Consider the following 23,584-nt stretch of genomic DNA (forward strand, 5'->3'; position numbering starts at 1 on the left):
TATTTTAGAGTACCAGAAAAGTATATGCTAGATCAAAGAATATGCTGAAAATAGCCTGTTTTGAGTGGGGAACATACTTGAGATAGGGCTAGTAAACATGTAAAGCATTTTCCAAATAGTGTTTGGGCTCTGGGTTTTAATGTGAATTATGTTGCTAACATATTTTGGCAGTGGGGTCATTCAACGGGCAACTGGAGTGTAATTTTACATGTACAGTGAGGAAAGGACTAACTGTCCTGTGTCATAGACAGCTGGCTTGCTAAGAATTGGTGGTTTTTTTTTTTTTTTGCAACTAGCAGTAATTTTAGAGGGTAGTTTTTCTTTTTTTCAGTTTTGATTATGTAGCTCCTTGAATATGAAGGTATTCTTTTAAACATACTTTTTCTTTAGATGGGCTTTTCTGTCTAAATATTAAATATGTTAAGGCCAATTAAATGGAAAGAATATAGACTTTCAAACCTGCATTTCCAACAGACTTTGATTACATTTCCAGCCTTATCACGTATGAGCTGTCACTTGTGGGCAAGTTACTTAACATTTGTGAGCTTCAAGAATGTTCATGTCTCAAATGGGACTATTTACCTCACAAGATTATCATTAAACACTCTGTGTAAAGCACCTAGCACATAGCTGATACTCAACAAGTCTTCCTTTTCCCCCTTGAATATGTCTATTTCTTGTTATGTTTAAATATGAGATCAAGAATTTAAAGAATTTCATTGTGTGGTGTAAATAAATGGCCGTCAAAGTTTGTTGCTGATGAACGTAAATCTTAGATGGATAGTCTGCTAGCTGTCTTTCACGATCACATTTTTCAATTCAAAAAAAGCTCAAAGAAATGCTTTTTTTTGATGTCTTAGTATATCAGATTAATGGATGTTAGAATGTATTTTGATTCAATGTGAGGCATTATAAAATGTTCTGTTTGCCAAAGACAAACATTTCTTAAATCATTGACAGATTGTAGCACTATTGCTGTTTGTAGTGTGTAAGTATTTGTTTGAATTGTTTACTGATATTGATCAGATAATAGTGGACTTAGTAGTCTCTGGATTTTTTTTTTTTTAAAGGGAAAAAGTTCTTCAGGTAACTGGATATGTGTTCATAAATGATCTTTAGATCATATTTTTTTTCTTTCTTTTGCAGCTCTACCTTTTTTAGTTTTCTTCCTGTCTTCTCCCTACTTTTTTTTATAATGAAAAAACTTAGAAGATATTGAAAAGTTGAAAGAACAGAACAAAGAACATTGATAAGTCTGCCACTGAGATTCAAAAGTTGACAATATTTGCTTTATTGTTTTCTATGTGTGTGTATTTACTTTAACTGAACCTTTTGAAAGTTGTGATATTTTGACTTTTACCTCAAAATAGCATATATCTCCTAAGAAAATAGATAATTCTTCACATCACATTCTTCACATGTGCAATTATCGACACCTAAGAAGAATAATAGTAATTTCCTAATAACATTTAATATTCAGACCACATTTAAATTTTCTGAATTGACCCACAAAATGATTTTTTCAGACCAGAGTTCAGTCAAGATTTTTGCATTGCATTTGAATTATCTTTTTAGTCTCTTATAACCTAGAAAAATTTCTTACCCTACTTTTTTTCCTTATGCTATTGAAACTTCTTTCACAAGAAGAGATCATTATCTCATAGAATAGCTGTTTCCAATTATCTAATTATTTCCTTGTGCTTTTGTTTACCTTGTTCCTGTGTTCCCTGTATATCCTGTACACTGGAAGTTGTATTTCAAAGATTTGATTATGCATGTTAAAAAGTTATGGCAAGAATATTTCATAGGTAATGTTATATTTCATGTTGCATACAATGAGAGGTATATAATGTCACATATTAGTGATCTGAGTTTTATGAAGTTTGAAATGGTGCTTGCTGTATCTTACCATTGTAAAAGTATATTTTTTCCTGATACTTTGGTACCATACAGATACTCCGTTCATCAAAATATACTTTACCTAGTGATTTTAGCATCTTTTGTTGAGCTTTGGGCAGGTCAGCTATTTAATTGAAGGTTGAAAAAACAGTGATTTTTCTAATTCTGTAATTTTTTAACTTTTTTAACTGTCATTCTTCTGTTAACACAGGGTTTATAACCTTCATCACCTGGGTGTCAACTGCAGTTCTTCCTCAAAGGGCAGAATAAATAAATGCTTAATTCTTTCTTGTGTAGTTTTCAGAGTAAGGAGTTGGTTTAGTAGTCATCTGTAGTGGTGACAGATGACTTTTTTAATGGTCTCTTGGATTTTTATTTGTTGTATTACAAAGTAGTTACGGATATTGGGATTTTTGATGCTCGTATTGTTTCAGATAAGGGCGTTAGAAGTCAGTTCAAGCAGACTTCTGAGTTCTTTTTGCCTAGATTCCTTACTAGTCTTTGAGTGAGTCCTTACTTCTGGGTATGAGATACCTTGACTCACCAAGGACTTTTTCCTGCTTTAGACTGGAATCAGCAGTTTCTCTAAGAAGATCCGTCTCCTGATGGTGGAGGATGATGTTCAGAAACCAACATTTAGATGCTAGATGTGCTCCTTTTTATGGGGCTGTCATCACTTACAGGCCTGGTTGAGGTGGGGGAAGGCATGAGGTCATATTGATATTTCTAATTCACATTTAACATTGCATTTTTCTTCATCTTTTTTTTTAAAAAAAGAGTAGTTTTAATCTCTTTTACATTGAAAATCTTAGTTTTTATTAACACTGATTTTTTTCCTTAAGTATATCTAAAATAGTTTCAAAATAAGTTAAAACTGCTCAGTGAACTTTAAGATTTCCTTGTGTTTCATTTTGCCCTTAGAATGTATCCCACCAAGATTATACTTATTGTTAGTACTATATTTAAAAGTCACTTGAAATCATTTTCTTGGTGTGATTGTTACCAATTTGATATGTAGTTAGGTCCATTTGTTTTTCATTTTAGGGTTTGCGTCCCATTTTTTAATTTAATACTACCCTTTGGATATATTAGATACTTACATAGTCCAAAAGGAGAAACCAGATGTAAAGGTATTTGTAGAAATCTCATTTTTATCCTCATCCCTTTACTCTGTTTCCTCCTTGTTCCTCTGTAGAGAATCATTTTTGTAAGTTTCTGATCACTTATTTCAATTTTATTCTTTCAAAGTTAGATGCATGTGTATGTCTGTATTTTCCTTTCATATACGAGAGGTAATGTACTATATATACTGTTTTATATTTCTTTTTTTTTTTCCCATTTAGCAATATATACTGGAGAGCACTCCATATTGGTACATATGGATCTTACTCTTTCTTATGGAGGCATAATTTTCTGTTGTGTTGATTCACCACAATTTTATTAACAAGTCTGTATCTGATACTTGTATTTAATCTTTTGAACAATGAATAAGTAATATGTGTTGAATAAATTAATTAAAAAATAGAGTTTCTTCCTCAAGTAATTGAGAAGGAGTTGATTTGTTCCAGAGAGTCTTATAGCCTGAGTGTCTTTGTTATTGTGGTTTTCTTTTGTTGTTGTTGTTGTTGTTTTTAAGAATATTTCAGAAGAAGTAGATTTTGGAACATAGGTACGCTTTGTTGCTTCTAAATATTAGATGATTGATATCAATGAATGGTAATCTTCTTTAACTGTTTTCTGGTGCCGGGGTCAGAAGGGAAAATAGATGATTCACCTGCTTTCTCTCCCTGTGCTGCCAGGCTCCTTGAAGCATTGGAACTAAACTCCTGATGTCCTGGGTGTTTTCATTGAAGCAAAAATCAAGTTCTGTCCCGATTGTTTTTCCCAAAACTTCCCCTCTCTTCATCTGTAGCCTTTCTTCTTCCTCTTTTTGCCTTAAATCTCTTAAATTTCCCAAGCATTCAGTGGACAGCTGCTTATAGTCTAGTAAGGCAGGTAAGATGCATACCATGAGTATAAAGAGTAAGAGATAGGAATACTAGAGGGACAGGGCAGGGTACCTGCTAGTACGGAAGGAAGTCAAGCTCTGGGGCTCACACGCAGTGCTTTGTTGTATTAAATTACCATAGCAATCATTTGAAGTTGTTACTTTTCTCCCCCTCATATATATAGGAGAGTGAAAAAAGTATATGCAATTTAAAGAAAATTATGAAGTGAATATTTGGGTTTTTGTTGCCTGGGCCAAAAAGCCAGGATCGCCTCTTCATTACCTCGTATTTCCCTTGCCCTTGTCAACATTCCCACTCTGTGAAGGTGGCTGTTATTCTCACCTCTGTGACTGTTGTTTTTTTGCTTTGCTTCATAATTTTAAATCCCAGGTCATATATCCTTAAGTAGTATAGTTCAGTTTTCCTTTTTTTTCCCCTAGTCATGGAAAGGGAAACTTTACTGAGGCCCCAGAGCCATGGGGCTTGGGCAGGAGGCCGCCCAGCGGTCAAAGGAGGAGCCGGTGGAGGGGCCTTATTAACCTTCTTCTTGGGGTGCAGGTTGTTGGTGTGGCCGCACTGCTTCTTGCGGCAGTTGACAGCACAGGCGTGCAGGAGAGCATAACACTGGCGGCTAGATCACCTTGTGGCAGTTGTATTTCTGGGTGAGTTGGTGGAGGGAAGGCTCAGTGATGCCGCCTCCCAAACGAAGCACTGAATGCAAGGTGGACTCTTTCTGAACATCGTAATCTGACAGAGTACGGCCATCCTCCAGCTGTTTCCCCGTGAAAATGAGATGCTGCTGGTCAGGTGGGATGCCCTCCTTGTCTTAGATTGTAGCTTTGACATTCTTATTGGTGTCAGTGGACTCAACCTCGAGGGTGATAGTCTTGCCTGTCAGGGTCTTCACAAAGATCTGTATCTCTGCATCTGCTGTTCAGACTCCTCGTTTGGTTTTCTTTGTTTTTGAACTTCATATGACTGTTCTATGTGATTTTAAAAATTTAGTTCAGCATTTCTGAAATTAATTCCAAGTTGTTAGCTGTGGTTCATTAGATTTCATTATGGTAAAGTATTCCATTGTATACTACAATTTAATTATTCTAGTTATGATGGACATTGGAGTTGATTTTAATTTCTTACTCTTATACAAACAATTTGGTGGTGAGTACTCTCATACCTGTTTCATGTTTGCAATTGCACAAGTATTTCTCTTGAGTTCTTAGGAATGGAATTGCTGGGTTGTGAGGTATGCACATATTCAGCTTTGATAATGGTGTAGTGTTTTTCGAAATTGTGATTTCAATTTATAATTCCAGCACAGTATTTGAGAATTCCCACTGCTTTATATTCTCAACATTTGGCATTGTCGGACTCTAATTTTTGCCAATCTGAAGGGTGTAATGGTATTTCATGATTTTAATTTGCATTTCCATGATTACTGATGGAGTTGAGCATCTTTTTATAGTCATTTGAGTTTTCTTCTTAAGACATGCCTGTTCAAGTTGTTTGTCCAATTTTTTTCAATTAGGTAGTCTTGCTTTTCTTACTAATTTTTAAAAATTTTGTGTATGTTTTTGATACTGGTCTTTCAGTTATACCTGTATCTTCTATTTTTGGCTTGTTATTTCACTTTCTGTGCTGCCTGTTGAACAAAAGAATTTCTCAGTTTTAATGTAGTTGAATTTATCAGCTTTGACTAGTACTATTTGAATCCTTTTAAAGAAACCCTGTCCTAGGCTGAGGTAAAGGAGATATTCTCTGTATTATCTTCTCAGAGTTGTAAGTTTTAGCCAAATTTTCACAAATTTGGTCTTCATCTGGAATAAATTTTATAAATAGTGTGAGATCCAGTCTTACTCTACCCCAAATGGACACTTGATTGTTTCAGCATTGGTTTTGAAAAATTCATCTTTTCTTCAGTGACCTGCTGCGCCTCATCTGACCTATGTGCCAAGTGTCCATATTTGGCAGTTTTGTTTCTGGACTTGCTTCTCTGTTCCATTGGTCTATTTGTCTGTTCCTTCACTAGTAAAACACCATCTTAACTACTTATAGCTTTAGAAGTTTTAATTTTTGATAAGGCAAGCTTTCCCACTTTGCTGCTGTTCTTCGAGAGACTGAGTCTTGGCTGTCTTTAGCCCATTGCGTTTTCATGTATATTTTAGAATCATTGTGTCAAATTTCACACACACCAAAAAGCCCAATAAATAATCCAGCATAAAACAACATTGTTTTTGTGAATAAATAATTGAATTTTTATGGATTTAAAAATATGGTTGATTATATTAATTGACTTTCTGATAGTAATGTCAGATTTGTCTTTGTTTTCCTGGAATACCTAACTTGATCATAGTATATTGTACTCGGATTGCTGGATTTTGTTTGCTTTATTTGTTTGGGATTTTTGCATGTAGGTTCAGGAGTAAGATTGGCTTTTAACTTTTCTTTCTTCTCTGGTCTTTGCCAGTTTTTTTTTTTTTTTTTTTTTTGGTTTCAAGGTTGTACCAGTCTCATAAAAAGCATTGAATTTATTTAAGATTGGATTATTTACTCCTTTAGTTTTTGGGAGAATTTGCTGGCAACGTAGTGTGGCTCTTGAGTTTTCTTAGTTGGGGAGATTTTTTATTTTAGTCATTTTTGTTGTTGTTGTTGTTTTTGTTTTTAATGGGACCCTTCAGGTTTTCTGTGTCTTCTTAGGCTATGTGAAGTTATATATTTTTTAGGATTTTTTTTTTTCAATTTCAGCTAAGTTAAAAAATCCTTTTACCATTTTAATATTTGCAGCATTGGTAGTTTTTGCCTTTTTTTTCCATTCCTGATCCCTTTTTCTTTTTCCCTTCATTACTTTTGTCAGAGGTTTGCCAATTTATAGTTTTCTTCAAAGACCTAATTTCTGGCTTTGTTGGCCCTTTTTATTTTATATTTTCTTATTATTTCTTATTTCTGTTATTTCCTTTTACTTGTCCTAGTTTTATTTTGCTGTTTTTTTCTGTCTTCTTGAATAGACAGTTTGCTACTTTTTGCTTTTTTTCTATTATATCTATTTAGGGTTATAAATTTCCCTATAAAGTATTGCTTTAGCTGCATCTCACAAGTTTTGAAATGTAATATTTTTGTTATAGTTTATTCAGAATATTTTCTGTTTACTTATTGTCATATGGATTATTTAGACTATCTTTTTAAGTTTATAGCAATGTGAGAATTTTCTAGTATGTTAGTCATCTATTGCAGTGTAACAAGTTAAGCCCAATCCTTAGGAGCTTCTAATTGTTTACAGTTTTTGTGGATCAGTAATTCAGGAGCGGTTCAGCTTGGCAATTTTGCCTGAGTTCCTTTCCATGTGGATTTTTCCATAGAGCTTTTTCAGTGTTGTTAAAGGCTGACTGCTAGAATTCTTGAGGGAGAAAGCGCCAGATGGAAGCCATGTTGCTGTTTATGATCCAGTCTCAGAAGTCAGTCAGCTTCACTTCACTGCATTCTGCTTGCCAAGACAGTTATAAAGGTCCATCCAAGTTGAAGGAGCAGAGAACACAGGGAAGAGTGTCAATATCACATTGTAAAAGGGTATATGGCACAGAAACCGACACAGATCACTGAAACAGGCTAGAAAGTCCAGAAATAAACCCACGTACTTATCAATTAATCTATGACAGAGGAGGCAAGAATATACGATGAAGAAAAGACAGTCTCTTCAATAAGTGGTGCTGGGAAAACTGGACAGCTACCTATAAAAGAATGAAATTAGAACATTCTCTTACAGCATAACAAAAATAAACTCAAAATGGATTAAAGACCTAAATGTATGACTGGATACTGTAAAACTCCTAGAGGAAAACATAGACAGAACACTCTTTGACATAAATTTCAGCAGTATTTTTTTTGAACCAGCTCCTAGAGTAATGGAAATAAAAGCAAACATAAACAAATGGGACCTAATTAAACTTAAAAGTCTTTGTACAGCAAAGGAAACCATAAACAAAATGAAAAGACAACCTACAGAATGGGAGAAAATGTTTGCAAATGACAACCGACAAGGGACTACCTTCCAAAATATACAAACGGTTTGTATAGCTTAATATAAACAAAAAACCCCCAAACAATACAATAAATAAATGGCCAGAAGACCTAAATAAACATTTCTCCAAAGAAGACATCCAGATGGTGAACAGACACATGAAAAGATGCTCAACATCACTAATTAGAGAAATGCAAATCAAAACTACAATGAGGTATCACCTCACACCAGTCAGAACGACCATCATTAAAAAGTTTACAAATAAATACTGGAGAGGGTGCGGGGAGAAAGGAACCCTCCTATGCTGTTGGTGGGAATGTTAATTGGTGCAGACACCATGGAGGACAGTATGGAGATTCCTTAAAAAACTAAAAATTGAGTTACCATATAATCAAACAGTCTCACTCCTGGGCATATATCTGGAGGAAACTCTAATTCAAAAAGATAAATGCACCCGATTGTTCGTAACAGTACTGTTTACAGTAGCCAAGACATGGAAGCAACCTAAATGTCCATTGACAGATGAATGGATAAAGATGTGGTATACATATACAATGGAATAAAACTCAGCCATAAAAAAGAATGAAGTAATGCCATTTACAGTGACATGGATGGACCTGGATATTGTCATCCTGAGTGAAGTAAGTCAGAGAAAGATAAGTGTCGTATGATATCACTTATATGTGGGATCTATAAAAGTGATACAAATTCTGTTTACAAACCAAAAACAGACTCACAGACATAGAAAACAAACTGTGGTTACCAAATGGGAAGGGGCAGGGAGAGATAAATTAGGGATTGGGGATTAACAGAGACACATTACTATATATAAAAGAGAGAAGCAACAAGGACATGCTGTATAGCACAGGGAACCATATTCAACTTATTGTAATAATATATAGTGGAAAAGAATCTGAAAAGAAAAAATGTATATGTATGTATATGTATAACTGAATCACTTTGCTGTACACCTGAAAGTAACATTGTAAATCAACTACACTTCAATAAAAAAATTAAAAAAAAAACTTCAGCAAATCCAAATAGAGTTATTCAAGAACATGATGTTATGATTTCAATGCTGTTTCTTTCCTTTTTCAGGACCTCCAGTTTACATGTATATTAGATTTCTTCTCAACTTTATTTTTTCATATTTTTCTTCTTTCAATGTGGATAATTTCTTCAGATATATCTTTTAGTTTACTCATTCCAACTATTCTATTTTATTTTTAATCTCAGTTGTGTTTTATAATTTTAGAAATTCTTTTTTCAAATCTTCAAAGTCATTTTTAATGGTTCTTGTCCCTTTCAGGTTTTTTTTTTTTATTAGAACACAACTGTGCTCATTTGTTTCTGCACTGTCTGTGGCTGTTTTCAGGCTACAACCAGAGTTGAGTGGTTGCAGCAGAAGTCAGTATGGCCTCCAAAGCCTGAAGTATTTATAATCTGGCCCTTTGCAGAAAAAATTACAACTTGTCAGGAACTCTCCTTTACAGCTCAGTGCCAGATCAACTTTCCTTGAAGTTCTTGGGAGATGGGTTCAGATGGGACAGGTTTACTTGTTTATTTTATGGGTTCCAGTTGTATCGTGTAGAGTCTCCTATCAAACTCACTACCTAGGGTGGGCTGTGGGCTTTTTTTTTATTTTAGGAGACTGTGAAAACCAAATCCCAAGTTTGGCTTTGGTCAGGGGCTAACTTGGCTTCAGCATTCTGCTTACTTCTTTGAGTTCCTGCCCTTTTCTTATGTTTCTTATAATTCCTTACTATCTTGTCAGCTCTTGGAGACTTTTAAGAATATATACTTTCTATTTTATTAACTTAAAAAATTTCAGTGGGTGTTTTGTTTTAAATAATTGGCCAAATTATTGGAGATTGACATTCTTTTTGAATATGGAGAAACTAAGGCTTAGAGAAATAGCCTAAAAGCTATATTACTAGTAAGAAGCAGACAGAAACTTTGACCTTAGAAAGCTTATTTATGATCTTGGAGTGTGTGCAGTTAGGATTGCACATTCTTTCCCATTTCTGCTACTGGGGCCATGCAGGAGAAGTGTCTCAGTTACAGAGGACAAGAAAGGCTAAAATACTCATAAGCTTTTTGGAAGGGAAAACAAACACCATGTATAGAAACTCAAGACATAAAAAAATGTGAAAAAATGGAAAATATTGTTGACTGTACAAAAGACAGTAAAATTCAGTAAATTTGTCACATGAACTATATGAATCAAAGGTAAAAATAGACTTTTTAATTTTGTACTTTGTAGCAAATATTGTTTTTTATATGCAGTATCTGTTTAATTTCATAGCAACTCTGAGTTTGGTGTTAATGGTGATATATAACAAGTATGCAAACATTTAGGGAAGATGGTTTATTATTTATTTATCCAGGATTATGTGCTGGTAAGTGCTAAAAGGATCTGAACTTCTCCGTGACTATAAAGCATGTGTTTTTCCCATAAAATTTTACTATAACAAAAATGTTCTCTAAGTGGTTAATGGAGATTTTATGAAAATAATATGCTTAACATTTCTGTACTTGTATCAGAATCCCTCAGGCTTTCATTTACAGGTTAGTCTTATTTTAGACAATTCAAATACGTATTTGGTTTCTAAGGTCACGTGAGTTAGAAGCAGCAGTGAAAACAGAGGGGAATTTATACTGACAGGAAGAAATCTTTCCTATAAACCGAAAGCCAGTCTGGTGATACTGAGGATAGGGACAGATATCAGTAGTTTCTATGAATATCACTGTCAGAAAAATTGACGTTTATTACAGGAGTCCAAATTCTTAAGAAACACGTAAATTATGTTCAGTATACAGTCCTTCAGTATCCAATTTTAATTCTCTGATAACATATGATGTTGAGCATCTTTTCAAATGCTTATTTGCCATCTGTATATCTTCTTTGGTGAGTGTCCATTGTCTCATTTTGCCATTTTAATTGGATTGTTTGTTTCCTTGTTGTTAGGGTTTTTTTTTTAAGTTTATTTTTTAATTAATTGTTTTTTGTGTGGGGAGGTAATTACGTTTGTTTTTATTTATTCATTTATTTTTAATGAAAGTACTGGGGATTGAACCTAGGACCTCATGCATGCTAAGCATGCATTTCTACCACTTGAGCTATAACCTCCCCACCTAGGTTTTAAGAATTCTTTATCTAGTTTGAATACCAGTCCTTTATAAGATAATGTGTTTTGCAAAGATTTTTCTCCCAGTTTGTAGCTTGTCTTTTCGTTCTCTTAATGGTGTCTTTTGCAGAGCAGTGCTTGATTTTAATGACCTCCAACTGTCAATATTTTTTTCATGGCTTGGTGTTGTGTTTAGAAGGTCATCACCAAACTCAAGGTTATCTGGGTTTTCCTCTATGCTGTCTTCTACAAGTTTTATAGTTTTTGTTTTACAGTTAGGTCTGTGATCCATTTTGAGTTAATTTTTGTGAAATGTGGAAGGTTTATGTCTATACTCTTTTTTTTTTTTTGCATGTAGGTGTCTATTTGTTCTAGCACCATTTGTTGAAAAGACTATACCTTTGCTCCTTTGTCAAAGATCTGTTGACTGTAGTTGTTTTTTTCTGGGCTCTTTTCTGTTCCATTGATCTATTTGTCCATTCTTTTAGCTGTCTTGATTACTGTAGCTTTAAAATAAGTCTTGAAGTCCTGTAGTTTGGTTTTCCAACCTTGTTTTTCTCCTTCAATATTATGTTGGCTATTTTGAGTCTTTTGCTTTTCATTTAAATATATGTCAATATCTGCAAAATAGCTTGCTGGGATTTTGACTGGAATTGTTTTGCATATATAGATCAATTTGGGGAAAGTTTGCATCTTAATAATGTTGGGTCTTCCTGTTCTCGAACATGGCATATCTCTATGTTTATTGAGATTGTCTTTAATTTCTTTCAGCAAAGTTTCATGGTTTTCATTTTAGAGGTCTTTCACATCTTTTTGCTAACTTTATTTCTAAGTGTTGTTTTTTGACTATTATGAACGATATTGTTTTTTAAATTTCATTTTTCCAATTGTGTTGGTTGGTAGTTAGAATTTACTTTATTTGTGTATATTGACTTTGTGTCATTTGGACTTGGTAAATTAAATTAGATTCTCTGTGTATAAAGTCATACTGAGAATAAAGATAGCTTTAATTCTCATGTGTAAAGGTGTGGTGGACATTACCTTACTTGTTTCCAGTATTTTCTTGTACTCTTCATTCTTTCCTGTAGATCTGGACTTCCATTTGAGATTATTTTTTTTCAGTCTGAGGAAATCCCTGTAGAATTTTTTGTATTGTATGTCTGCTGGTGATGAATTCTTTGAGCTTTTATTTGTCTGAAAATAAGCTTATTTTATTTTTTTTAACATTTTTTTATTGATTTATAATCATTTTACAATGTTGTGAAAAATACGTTTATTTTTATCTTCATGTTAAAGGATATTTAGAATTCTAGGTTGACAGGTTTTTTTCTTTCAGCAATTAAAATATATTATCTGTTGTCTTCTAGTTTTTATTGTTTTTGATGAAAAGTCAACTCTCATTTTTGCTGTTAACCTGAATATAAATTGTTCTTTTTCTTTGGGTACTTTTAAGATTTTTCTCTTTATGTTTGATTTTAAACAGTTTTACTATGATGTACTTAGGTGCAGCTTTCTTTGTATTTATTTATTTTTTTGTGATTTGCTGAGTTTCTTGGATCTTGGATTTATTTTTACATCAATTTTGGAAAAATTCTGCAATTTTCTCTTCAAATAGTTCTCTTTTACATCTCTTTCCAGACTGTTGGATACTACCTCACAGATCTGTGGCTCTCTGATCTTAAACTTTTTTGTTTCTTTCTTCTCTATGCTTTTGTTTGGATAATTTCTATTGATTTCTTGCCTTTAGTGATCTTTTCGATACCATGTTTGTTGATAAGCCTATTCCATGAACTTTTCATTTCAAATATTGTATTTTTTAAACTATTTTTTTAGTTTGAGAGTTTCCATTTGGCTTTTTTTTTTTTTTTTTAGTGTTTTCACTTCTTTGCTAAAATATATAAAATCCATACTTTTCTCAAACATGTATTTATAAGAGTTATTTTAAAGTCTTTGCTAATTCCCACATCTGGGCTGTATGTGGCTTTATTTTGACTTTTTTCTCTTGCCTGTGGGCCACATTTTCATGATTCTTTGAATATCCTATAATTTTTATTGCATGTGAATATTATATATAAAAAGAACAGTTAGAATGAAGTTTATAACTGCTTCCTCATGGAAAAAGGCATACTAACAGACAGACCAAAAGGGTTTAGGGGCTAATGTCTTCATTCTGACATAGAATTGAGTTATCTGTGGGCTGGTTTATAGCTATAGTTATTTTTGGTTTCCAGTATTTTGAGGATGAATCCAGTCTCTACCCTACAACAGAGCTTGGGATTTAAGTACAGCCGGATTGTAGAGGTCTCTTTATAATCCTGCACTTGGCTTTCCAGTCTCCAGAAGATCCCAGTCTGCCCTTCTGGTCTGCCCTGAGCTCTGTGCCTGCTGCTCCATACGCTAAAAGCCCCTGGGGGAGGAGTTTTAGGCTGTGTTGATCAGCTCTGCTTGTGGGGCTCCTTTGGGTTTCAGCCCATCACATCAGTTGATAGGATTATTTGCCCCTTTGCTCACCATGGTCTTTGAGTTGAAAGTGGTCACTTGTCTCTTTACCTAGAAGTGACTTGTCCGACTTGTCCATCTATGGGTTTGAGTTTCTTTAGACTTATTTGTATTCTCGGCTCCCTAATGGCTTTAAAAAATTAATTTTGTCCAGCTCTTAGTAGTCTGTCTAGATTTTTTTTCTTGTATTTATGGTGAGAGTCACTCATTCTCATGACCTTATAATATTCTGACTAGAAGAACCCTCAGCATGACATTATTTTATTAGTTGATTAAAAATTAGTTAGAAATTATTTTAGTTTTTCTTCATTTGCACAGTTTGAAAAAGTGGTGTTCTTTTAATTCCTTAATAACATCAACAGATTTGCTAGCACATCCAAATGACTTAAGCTTTGCTTTGCTTTGCTTTGCTTTTCATTTCCATTGAAGATGATATAAACTATATGGAACATGTTTAATTTTTTATTATCATAGCACAGGAATGCCTAGTCACATCTAACTTTCTATCAGTTAACTTTTTTTCTGGATTTTAGTTTTTATGAGTAAAAGGCAGGTGATGTGAGGGTTAGTTTTTGTTGATGACTGTTGCATCTTACAGGGGCAGAGTTGAGTATTTGGGAAAGAGACTACATGACCTGCAAAGTTCAACATGTTAACTTTCTGGGCCTTTATGGAAAAAGTTTGCCTTATTATTCACTGCATTAGACCATGATTAAATGGCAGTGAATAATATTGCAATTTAAATAGCTTGTCCCAGGTCATAAGGCTACTTTGCTTTAGATATCTGTATTCAGAGTTTTGTGGGGAGTCTTTTAATTTCAGTAGACTATGGGTACCACATTTACATACTACTTGTCATTGTTGGCATTTTCTTTCGGTTGCTTTCTGTTAGTAGACATCTCAATTGCATCTGTAAAAGTTGTCCAAATAGAAGGTTACTGTATATCAGTGCTGTTTTTTTTTTTAAACTCCCCAGGGTGCTTTTTCCTATAAAATCATTGCTGTGGTGAATCATTGCTGAACAGCTAATCCCAGCTATAGTTTATAAATTTCAAAGTGTGGCTCTTCCTAATCTAAATTTCTTCTTTCAGTTCTTATGAGATTGTCATTGATATTTAATTTAGCTTCCCTTGAGATGTGTTTCTTAAAACAATTTGTTGGCTCTGTGGAATAAATTTACTAGAGCAGGGGGTATGCCTAGATCTAATCATGGCTGTTTTCAAGTGCATTACTTGCTTATGGTTTTCTGATGCTCGGTGGACACTGGTAATTGCAGTGGTAATTGTTTGAGAGAGGTACGCTGATTTGTCCTAGTTCCAGGAGCTGCCTAAATGACTTCAAAGTATCTGAGGCAAATGTTGCAGGTTGTTGATCTGTTTTAGGTCTTAAGATCTTTAGACCTGAATACTAATTTAATGGAGGGTCACATTTGATGGGTGGTTAGTAGTGGCTTAGCTTTAACTTCTGGGAGCAAGTGGTTTCCTATATCTTCACATTGTCTTAAATATTCATATTATTTGAAGATGATACTAAAAAAAAGATTACTGACCATGAATGATTTATAATAGTAAAGGTAAGATGCCTGCTTTAGATAATAAGTAGGTAATGGAATACTCAATAATAATAATAATGATAATAATAATACTTGCCAACACTTATATGCTGTTATGTGCCAGATACTGTTTTAAATTCTTTTCATATATTAACTTATTTCTCTCTCATACTGATGCTATGAGGAAATTGAGCTTCATTCCCAGACTCAACCAGCTATAATCTTAAAAATCAAACACAAAATGGTCACAGATGATTTCCATGGTTTCAGATCCATAGGTCATTTCTCTGTTTTATCTGACTTCATTGGCTGCTTCTTGAAATACTTCTCTTTTCATGACCCTTCATTTGTCTGGTGGTTTTCCTCTACTTAGATGTGTCATCTATAGCAAGTTGTTTATCCTCTGTTCTTCAGTTTCCTCATTTGAAAACGATGATAATAGTGCTTATCTCCACAAAGTTGTTCTAAGATTTAATGGCTCAAATGAATAGTGTCATACATAATAAGTGTTATAAGAGTTAGCCATTATTACTGTTATTACTACTACTGTTACTGCTATGTGTTTTTAAGTCATTAGCTGCTCTATTTTTGACTCTCCTTTTTTTCCTGCTGAACCGCTAAACACTGATGACCCACAGGGCTTGGTCGTAGTTCTTTTTCTCTGTTTGCAGTCTGTGTGTGTGAGTTCACCTAGTCTGATTGCTTAAAATGCCCTTCGTGTGCTAATGATACCAGGTCTCTAGTCGTTTCATTTCCTTTACAGGCTTGTATGTCCAACTGCTTACAAAGTTCTACTTAAAAAGAAACTTCCTTATTTATTGTTTGGTTTTTGTTTGTTTGTTTGGGGGGGAGGTAATTAAGTTTATTTACTTACTTATTCATTTTAATGGAGGTCCTGGGGATTGAACCCAGGATCGTGTGCATGGAAGCACACACACTACCACTGAGCTATACCCTCCCCCCATATTTCCACTTTTAAAAGAGTAATCTTTTAAAAACATAATTCAGGGGTATCATTCCCTGTGTATAAAAACAAAACTATACAATACCTAGAGGCTTTCTATTACATTTAGAATAGAATCCCAGGCTGCAAGGTACTGTATGAACCAGTCCTTTCCTCCTACCTCTGACTTCATCTCTCCCCATTTTTCTTTTTGAATACTTTTTTCAGCCATACTGAGTTCCTTTCTGTTCCTCAGCTATGCCAAGTTTGTTTCTGATTTTGCACTACCTGTTCCTCTTAGCTTGGGTTATTTCTCCCGTATGTTAGCATGGTTGGCTCCTTCATTGTCCTGTAGGCGTCTCACCAGCTCCCAGAAGCTTCACTCAGTGCTACTGATAATGAAAATAGCATACCCAAATCCTCTAGTATAATGACAGACGGGCTCCTGCCCACAGGCCAGAGCGGGCAGGTGGCCTGTTTTTGTACTGTCTGAAAGCTAAAAATAGTTTTTACATTTTTGAACCTTTAAAAGAGTAAAAGAAAACCCACAGAAAACCTAAATATGTGACAGAGGCTATATGTGATGTACAAAGCTTAAAGTATTTACTGTCTGGACTGTCACAGAAAAAGATCTTAGGGCTATGAAAAATTACTTTGTTTATTTGTTTCCTTTGGATTTTTTTTTTTTTCCCTCAGAATGCTTAATTGTTGGAGAGTTTTGGAACGTTGGTTGAGTTGTCTGGAATGAAGGAATTGAGCAACAATAGTTAATAAAGGGAACCTTAGAATCATTGTTAAAAGGGTATAAAAAGCAGAACAGATAAAAAATGTGGTAGGGACAAAGACTAAAGAGTTTGTGGGACTTCTCCCAAAGTGCACAAGAAGAGATGGTCTACTAAAAGGATCTACTGCTTCTGAAAGCCCCTCAGAATCATTCATATGGAGGACTCAAATCTGAGTTTAAAGTATACCTGGAAACTCTTCAACTGCTTGAGAGTATGCACATCTGAAAAGCCGCTATGTGCCTGGAAGACGTATTAGGGAAACATGTGTTCCATGGACAAAACAGTAGAGATGAAAGATTCTGAGGCCCAAATAGTGCTGAATTCTGGTTGCACAAGCTTAAGCATGTGGAAGGTGCTGAGTCTCAGCATTTTGATGTGCTAGCTATAGTCATTGAGTATCTCTTGTCAACAAAACCTCCAAAATTATGCAGACATTTATGGAGCTCCTAAGTGAATCAACCTATAGATAAATTTCCCATGTCTCTGATTCTTACTGAAAGTCCAAAGAAGAGCTGAAATGAAGGATATCTTGAAAGGAATTGAAGGAATAAAAATTTATGAATATGTAAATTAAGAAGTATGTTTCTGTTTTGCTTATTCCCATATTTCCTGCTGGGTGTAAGTAGCCTAAATTCGGGGGTGGGGAGGTATGCTGAGTCTCCAGTGGACTTGAGGGTTGGTAGTGAATGTTTTGAGCAATAATCTAATTTACCACGGATGTTGAGTTCTTTTTCATATCCTCCTTGGCCATTTGGATGTCCTCTTTTGTCCTCGTAAGAGCCGCTCTTCTATACGTACTGTTGCTGGACATGCTTATTTTATCAGCAACATTGGTTACCTCCTTAGGAAGGAACTTCGGTTAGTAGTTGCTGATTTTTAAAGCCATACGTTGTCCAATTGTTTGTTTTTTACTTACTTTTTCCCTCCTTTTTCAGTTTTATTAGGTAGAATTATTACAGTTCAACTGCACATACGTATTATATTGCATGTAAATATATATATACAGTATACTGCACTTTTTTCAGTTTATATGTATGTACTAATTATCATTTCTAGGAACAGATTAGATCTTTAGCTTTTTAAACTTACATAGTTATCAAAGGAATAAAGCCAACTACAAAATAAGAATCAACAGAATGTGGTAACCAATCATAAAGGACAGTCAAATGTGCTTTCACATATTAAAGAAATCAAAATAATAATTAGCTCATTTGTGTCCTTATTATTATTGTTATTATTTTTTAGATTCCTCATTTAAATGATGTCATTTGGCATTTTACATTGTCCAGTGGTTGAAAATAGGTCTCACAGGAAGTCAGATGAAGTGGTACATATACATGAAAATCGATGAGAAGTCAGTAGGTAAAAGCTATAGTGAAGTTTAATAAAATGACTACCTTAAGCAATAAAATGATTGCTAAAATACATGAATTAATGTGGATATGAATTTATTTATTCCTTTAACTAATATACTTTTGAGCTGTGTATACCTATGATGACAAAGACAAGTCATTCATACAGATGGCCAATAGGCACATGAAAAGATGCTCAATATCACTAATTATCAAAGAAATGCAAATCAAAGCTACAGTGGGGTATCCCTTCACACCAGTCAGAATGACTATCATTAAAAAGTCTACAAATAATAAATGCTGAAGACAGTGTGGAGAAAAGGGAACCCTCCTACATTGTTGGTGGGAATGTAAATTGGTGCAGCCACTATGGAGGACAGTATAGAGGATCCTTAAACTAAAAATAGAGTTACCATATGATCCAGCAGTTCTACTCCTGGGCATATATCCAGAGGAAACTCTAATTCAGAAAGATACATGCACCCCAGTGTTCATAGTAGCACTATTTTCAATAGCCAAGACATGGAATCAACCTAAATGTCCATCGAGAGATGAATGGATAAAGAAGCTATGGTATACACATATAAACACACACACACACACACGCGCGCGCGCGCGTGCGTTTGCAATGGGATACTACTCAGCCGTAAAAAGAATGAATATATATATGTGTAACGGAATAACTTTACTGTACACCTGAAACTGGCACAACATTATAAATCAACAATACTTCAATAAAAAAAGGACAAGCCTTTTAATTTACCCTTTAATGGGGAAGTCAGATAATAAACAAAAATACAAATAATAATTCTAGGTAGTGCATCAGGTTCTCTGATTAAGAATAAATCAGGATAAGGAGAATAGAGTGGGGGAAGAGGGTTATTTTAGATAGGATAGTAAAGAAAAACCTCATGCAGGAGTTGGCATTTGAGTGGAGACCTCACTGATACGGAAGAAAGTCTAGGCAGAGAGCAGGAAGGAAGCATAAAGGTTGTGAAGCAGGAATAAGCATAAACACAGAAAAAAGACCAGTGAGGCTGGGCTGGAGTGGAGTGAAGGAAAAGGTGAAGTTAGGCCACAGTAAGAGGTTTCAGTTTTATTTGATTGTGTTATGGAGATCTGTTCACAGTTTTGGATAGGAGAGTGACAGGATCAGATTTACCTTTAAAAAGCACAGCTCTGCCTGTTGACTGTAGTGGATCCAAGACAGAAGGAGGGATATCACTTAAGTAACTAAAATGAGAAAGTGGTAGTGGGTTTGAACTAGGTGAGATGGAAATGCTAAAAACTGGCTAAATTCGGGATATATCTTAAAAGCAGACTAATAGTAGTTATTGATGGATTGAGGTAAGAGAAATTTCCTTAACAAAATTCCTTATAGGGTAGGGGTTGGAAGAATTTAATGGGAATGCACTAGTTAGGGTGGGCTAACTACTGTAACTAAACAACCTCCAAATATACGTGGCTCTACACAGTAAAATTTTATTTCTTATTTACTTTACAATCTGATATATGTGGATGGCAGTGGTGGGTGCTCTTCTCCATGTGGTCATTTGGGACCCAGGGTCCTTCTATCTATAGTGTCCCTTAGAATCTTTGAGCTTTCCCCTGGCTCCTCTCCATTCTTTGAGCAGACTGGGAATGGCAGACCCTTTTGAGGGGACTTTTATTGGCTCATCCTGAAGGGAGTGTACATTACCCCTTCCCACATATTTGGCTTAGGACTTGGTCACATGGTCATAGGTAACTAACTACAAGGAAGGTTGGGAAATAAATTCTAGCTGGGTGCCCAGGAAGAGGAAAAAGTGGGTTTGTAAAAAGTGTATTCGGGGACCTTTGGGAAAAATAAATTACAAAACATGTAGTTTGCAAAGTTAAAAATACAAATACTTACATATCTAAGTGAGTTCCACGTATGTGTATACAGACGTGTCTCATTTTATGGCACTTCCCTTTATTATGCTTCATAGATACTGCATTTTATACAAATTGAAGTGGCAATCCTGCATCGAGCAAACTTATCAGTGCCACTTTTTCAACAGCATGTGGTCACTTCGTGTCCCTGTGTCACATTTTGGTAATTTTCACAATATTTCAAACTTTTTCATTATATTTATTATGGTCATCTGTGATCAGTCATCTTTGATGTTACCATTGCAATTGCTTTGTGGTGCCGCAAGCCATGCCCATATAAGATGGCAAACTTGATATATGTTGTACGTGTTCTGACTGCTCCATCGATTGGACATTTCCCATCTCTCTCCCTCTCCTCTGGTCTCCTTATTCCCTGAGGTACAGCAATATTGAAATTACACCAATTAATAGCCCTACAATGGCCTCTTTAAATGTTTAAGTGAAAGGGTCAGTTATCTCTCACTTTAAATCAAAAGCTACAAATGACAAAGCTTAGTGAAGAAGGCATATTGAAAGCTGAGATAGGCAGAAAGCTAAACCTTTTGCACCAGCTAGCCAAGCTGTAAACACAAAGAAAAAGTTCTTAAAGGAAATTAAAAGTGCTACTCTGGTAAATAACACAAATAAGAAAGCAAAACAGCCTTATTGTTGATATGGAGAAAGTTTTACTGGTCTGGATAGAAGATCAAACCAGTTACAACATTCCTTTAAGCCAAAGCCTAATCCAGAGCAAGGCTCTAACTCTCTTCAATTCTGTGAAAGCTGAGAGAGGTGAGGAAGAAGCAGAAGAAAAATCTGAAGCTAACAGAGGTTGGCTCATAAGGTATAAGGAAAGAAGCTGTCTCCGTAACATTAAAGTGCTAAGTGAAGCAGCAAGTGCTGATGTAGAATTTGCACCAAGTTATTCAGAAAATCTAGCTAAGATAATGAAGCTGGCTATGCTGAACAACAGATTTTCAATGTAGACGAAACAGCCTTCTGTTGCAAGAAGATGCTGTCTAGAACTTTCATACCTAGAGAGAAGTCAGTGTCTGGTTTCAAAGGAGAGACTCGCTCTCTTGTTAGAGGTTAATACAGCTGGTAACTTGAAGTTGAAGCCCAGTGCTCATTTACCATTCCTAAAATCCTAGAGCCCTTAGGAATTATGATAAATATACTCTGTGCTCTGTAAGTGGAATAATAAAGCCTGGATGCTAGCAAATCTGTTTACAATATGATTTAGATTCAGAAAAAAGATTCCTTTCAAGATATTACTGCTCATTGACAATGCACCTGGTCATCTAAGAGTTCTGATTAGGAATGTATGAGCTTAATGTTTTCCTGGCTCCTAACACAACATCCATTCTGCAGCCCATGGATCAAGATGCAATTTTGACTTTCTACTCTTACTATTTAAGAAATACATTTCATAAGGCTGTAGCTGCCATAGATAGTGATTCCTCTGATGGATCTGGACAAAGTCCATTGAAAACCTGGAAAGGTTTTTACCATTCTAGATGCCATTGAGAACATTTGTGATTCATGGGAAGAGATCAGAATATCAAAATACACGGGAGTTTGGAAGAAACAGATTCCAAACCTCATGCATGACTTCGAGGAGTTCAACACTTCATTGGAGGAAGTAGCTGCAGATGTGATGGCAATAGCGAGGGAATTAGAAGGGAAACCTCAAGGAGTGACTGAATTGTTGCAATTTCATTATAAAACTTGAACAGATGAGGAGTTGCTTCTTATGGATGAGCAAAGAAAGTGGTTTCTTGAGGTGGAATCTACTCGTGAAGATGCTGTGAAGATTATTGAAATGACAACAGTATTTAGAGTATTACATGAACTTAATTGATGAAGCAACAGTAGGATTTGAGAGAATTGACTCCCATTTTGGAAGAAGTTCTGCTGTGGATAAAATGCTATCAAACAGCATTACATGCTACAGAGAAATTGTTCATGAAAGGAAGTCTGTCGATGTAGCAAACTTCATTGTCCTGTTTTTAGAAGTTGCCAGAGCCACCCCAGCCTTCAGCAACCACCACGCTGATTGCTCAGCAGCTGTCAACATCAAGGCAAAACTTTCCACCAGCAAAAAGATTACGACTCACCGAAAGCTCCAATAATGGCTAGCATTTTTATAAAGCAATAAAGTATTTTTAAATTGAGGTGTGTACTTTTTTTTAGACATGATGCTATTGCGCATTTAGTAGACTACAGTATAGTGTAAATGTAACTTTATATGTACTGGGTAACCAGAAAATTCTTGTGCGTTTATTGTAATATTCTCTCTTTTCTTTTTTAAATTGAAGTATAGTTAGTTACAATGTGTCAGTTTCTGGTCTATATTATAATATTCTCTTTATTGCGGTGGTCTGGAACCAAAAACTTTAATATCTCCAAGGTGTGTCTGTATGTGATTCTGCATTGGTATGGTAATAAATACATTTATTTGTAGAACATTTCGATTGTAAGTACTGAAAAATGAAGAAATGTGAGTATTAGCTCTTAAATACCACTTTCCCAGAGTTATTTTTCTAAATGAGTTCAAAATGCTTATTAGCTTTCTTCCCATGAAATTTACAGTGATACACAAGTCACTAATGTTTTCGCAACTGGACCCTACCTTGATAGTAGGCTGTTCTCCTTTTAAAATGTACTGATGAGGCTTTTTCTTTTCTTTTTTTTTTTTTTAACATTTTTTATTGATTTATAGTCATTTTACAATGTTGTGTCAAATTCCAGTGTTCAGCACAATTTTTCAGTCATACATGGACATATACACACTCATTGTCACATTTTTTTCTCTGTGAGCTATCATAACATTTTGTGTATATTTCCCTGTGCTATACAGTGTAATCTTGTTTATCTATTCTACAATTTTGAAATCCCAGTCTATCCCTTCCCACCCTCCGCCCCCCTGGCAACCACAAGTCTGTATTCTCTGTCTATGAGTCTATTTCTGTCCTGTTTTGCTTTGAGTGAGGCTGAAGCAAGGTTAGATTTTTATTTCTTAGACATGCATTTGCCTGATTCTATCCTTCCACGCCTCTTGCTACTGAATGATAATGTATGATCCTACTTGCTACCATTCACCAATAGATACCTATGAGAAAGCAAGTGGAAAGGGAAAGGCCTCTTCTTTTGTCCTTCATAAAAAGTAACTTTGAGAACTTGATACAAAAGTAAAAGCAATAGTGCATAAATTTTGAAAATTAAGTTTTATTAGCACACACAAAATACTGCATTAAAAGTCTTTAGTTATTTCTTTTTATCTTTTTTTTACTGAACTTCTAATTTAAAGGAAACTCCATATTCCCTGTTTTCTTCACCATAGTTTTCCTCTATAATTAGTCTCTCCTAACTCAGTCCAGCGAATACCATCATAAGCTAGCCTATTCTGAACCACACCCTACTGACCACAGCAACTGTCTCACCACATTGTTTTTCTCTGTTAGTATATACTTTTTTTTTAAGTGAAGTATAGTCAGTTTAAAGTGTGTCAATTTCTGGTGTACATCATG

The 23,584-nt window shown here is 34.9% G+C and overlaps 1 protein-coding gene across 6 annotated transcripts in view; it reads left to right on the plus strand.

The window, feature by feature from the left end:
• MYO9A (myosin IXA) overlaps positions 1-23,584 on the plus strand; it is a 175,473-nt gene that overhangs the window by 5,249 nt on the left and 146,640 nt on the right. Inside the window, exon 1 of one of the 6 annotated variants that reach the window (XM_031440898.2) lies at positions 4,675-4,694. The exons of the other annotated variants lie outside the window; for them this stretch is intronic. The gene's annotated coding sequence lies outside the window, so the exon portion shown is untranslated. Of the gene's footprint in view, positions 1-4,674; positions 4,695-23,584 lie in introns of those variants that run through there. 6 annotated transcript variants of the gene reach the window in all.

This window comes from Camelus dromedarius, chromosome 29 (assembly GCF_036321535.1).
Source record: "Camelus dromedarius isolate mCamDro1 chromosome 29, mCamDro1.pat, whole genome shotgun sequence".
NCBI classification, from domain to species: Eukaryota; Metazoa; Chordata; class Mammalia; order Artiodactyla; family Camelidae; genus Camelus; species Camelus dromedarius.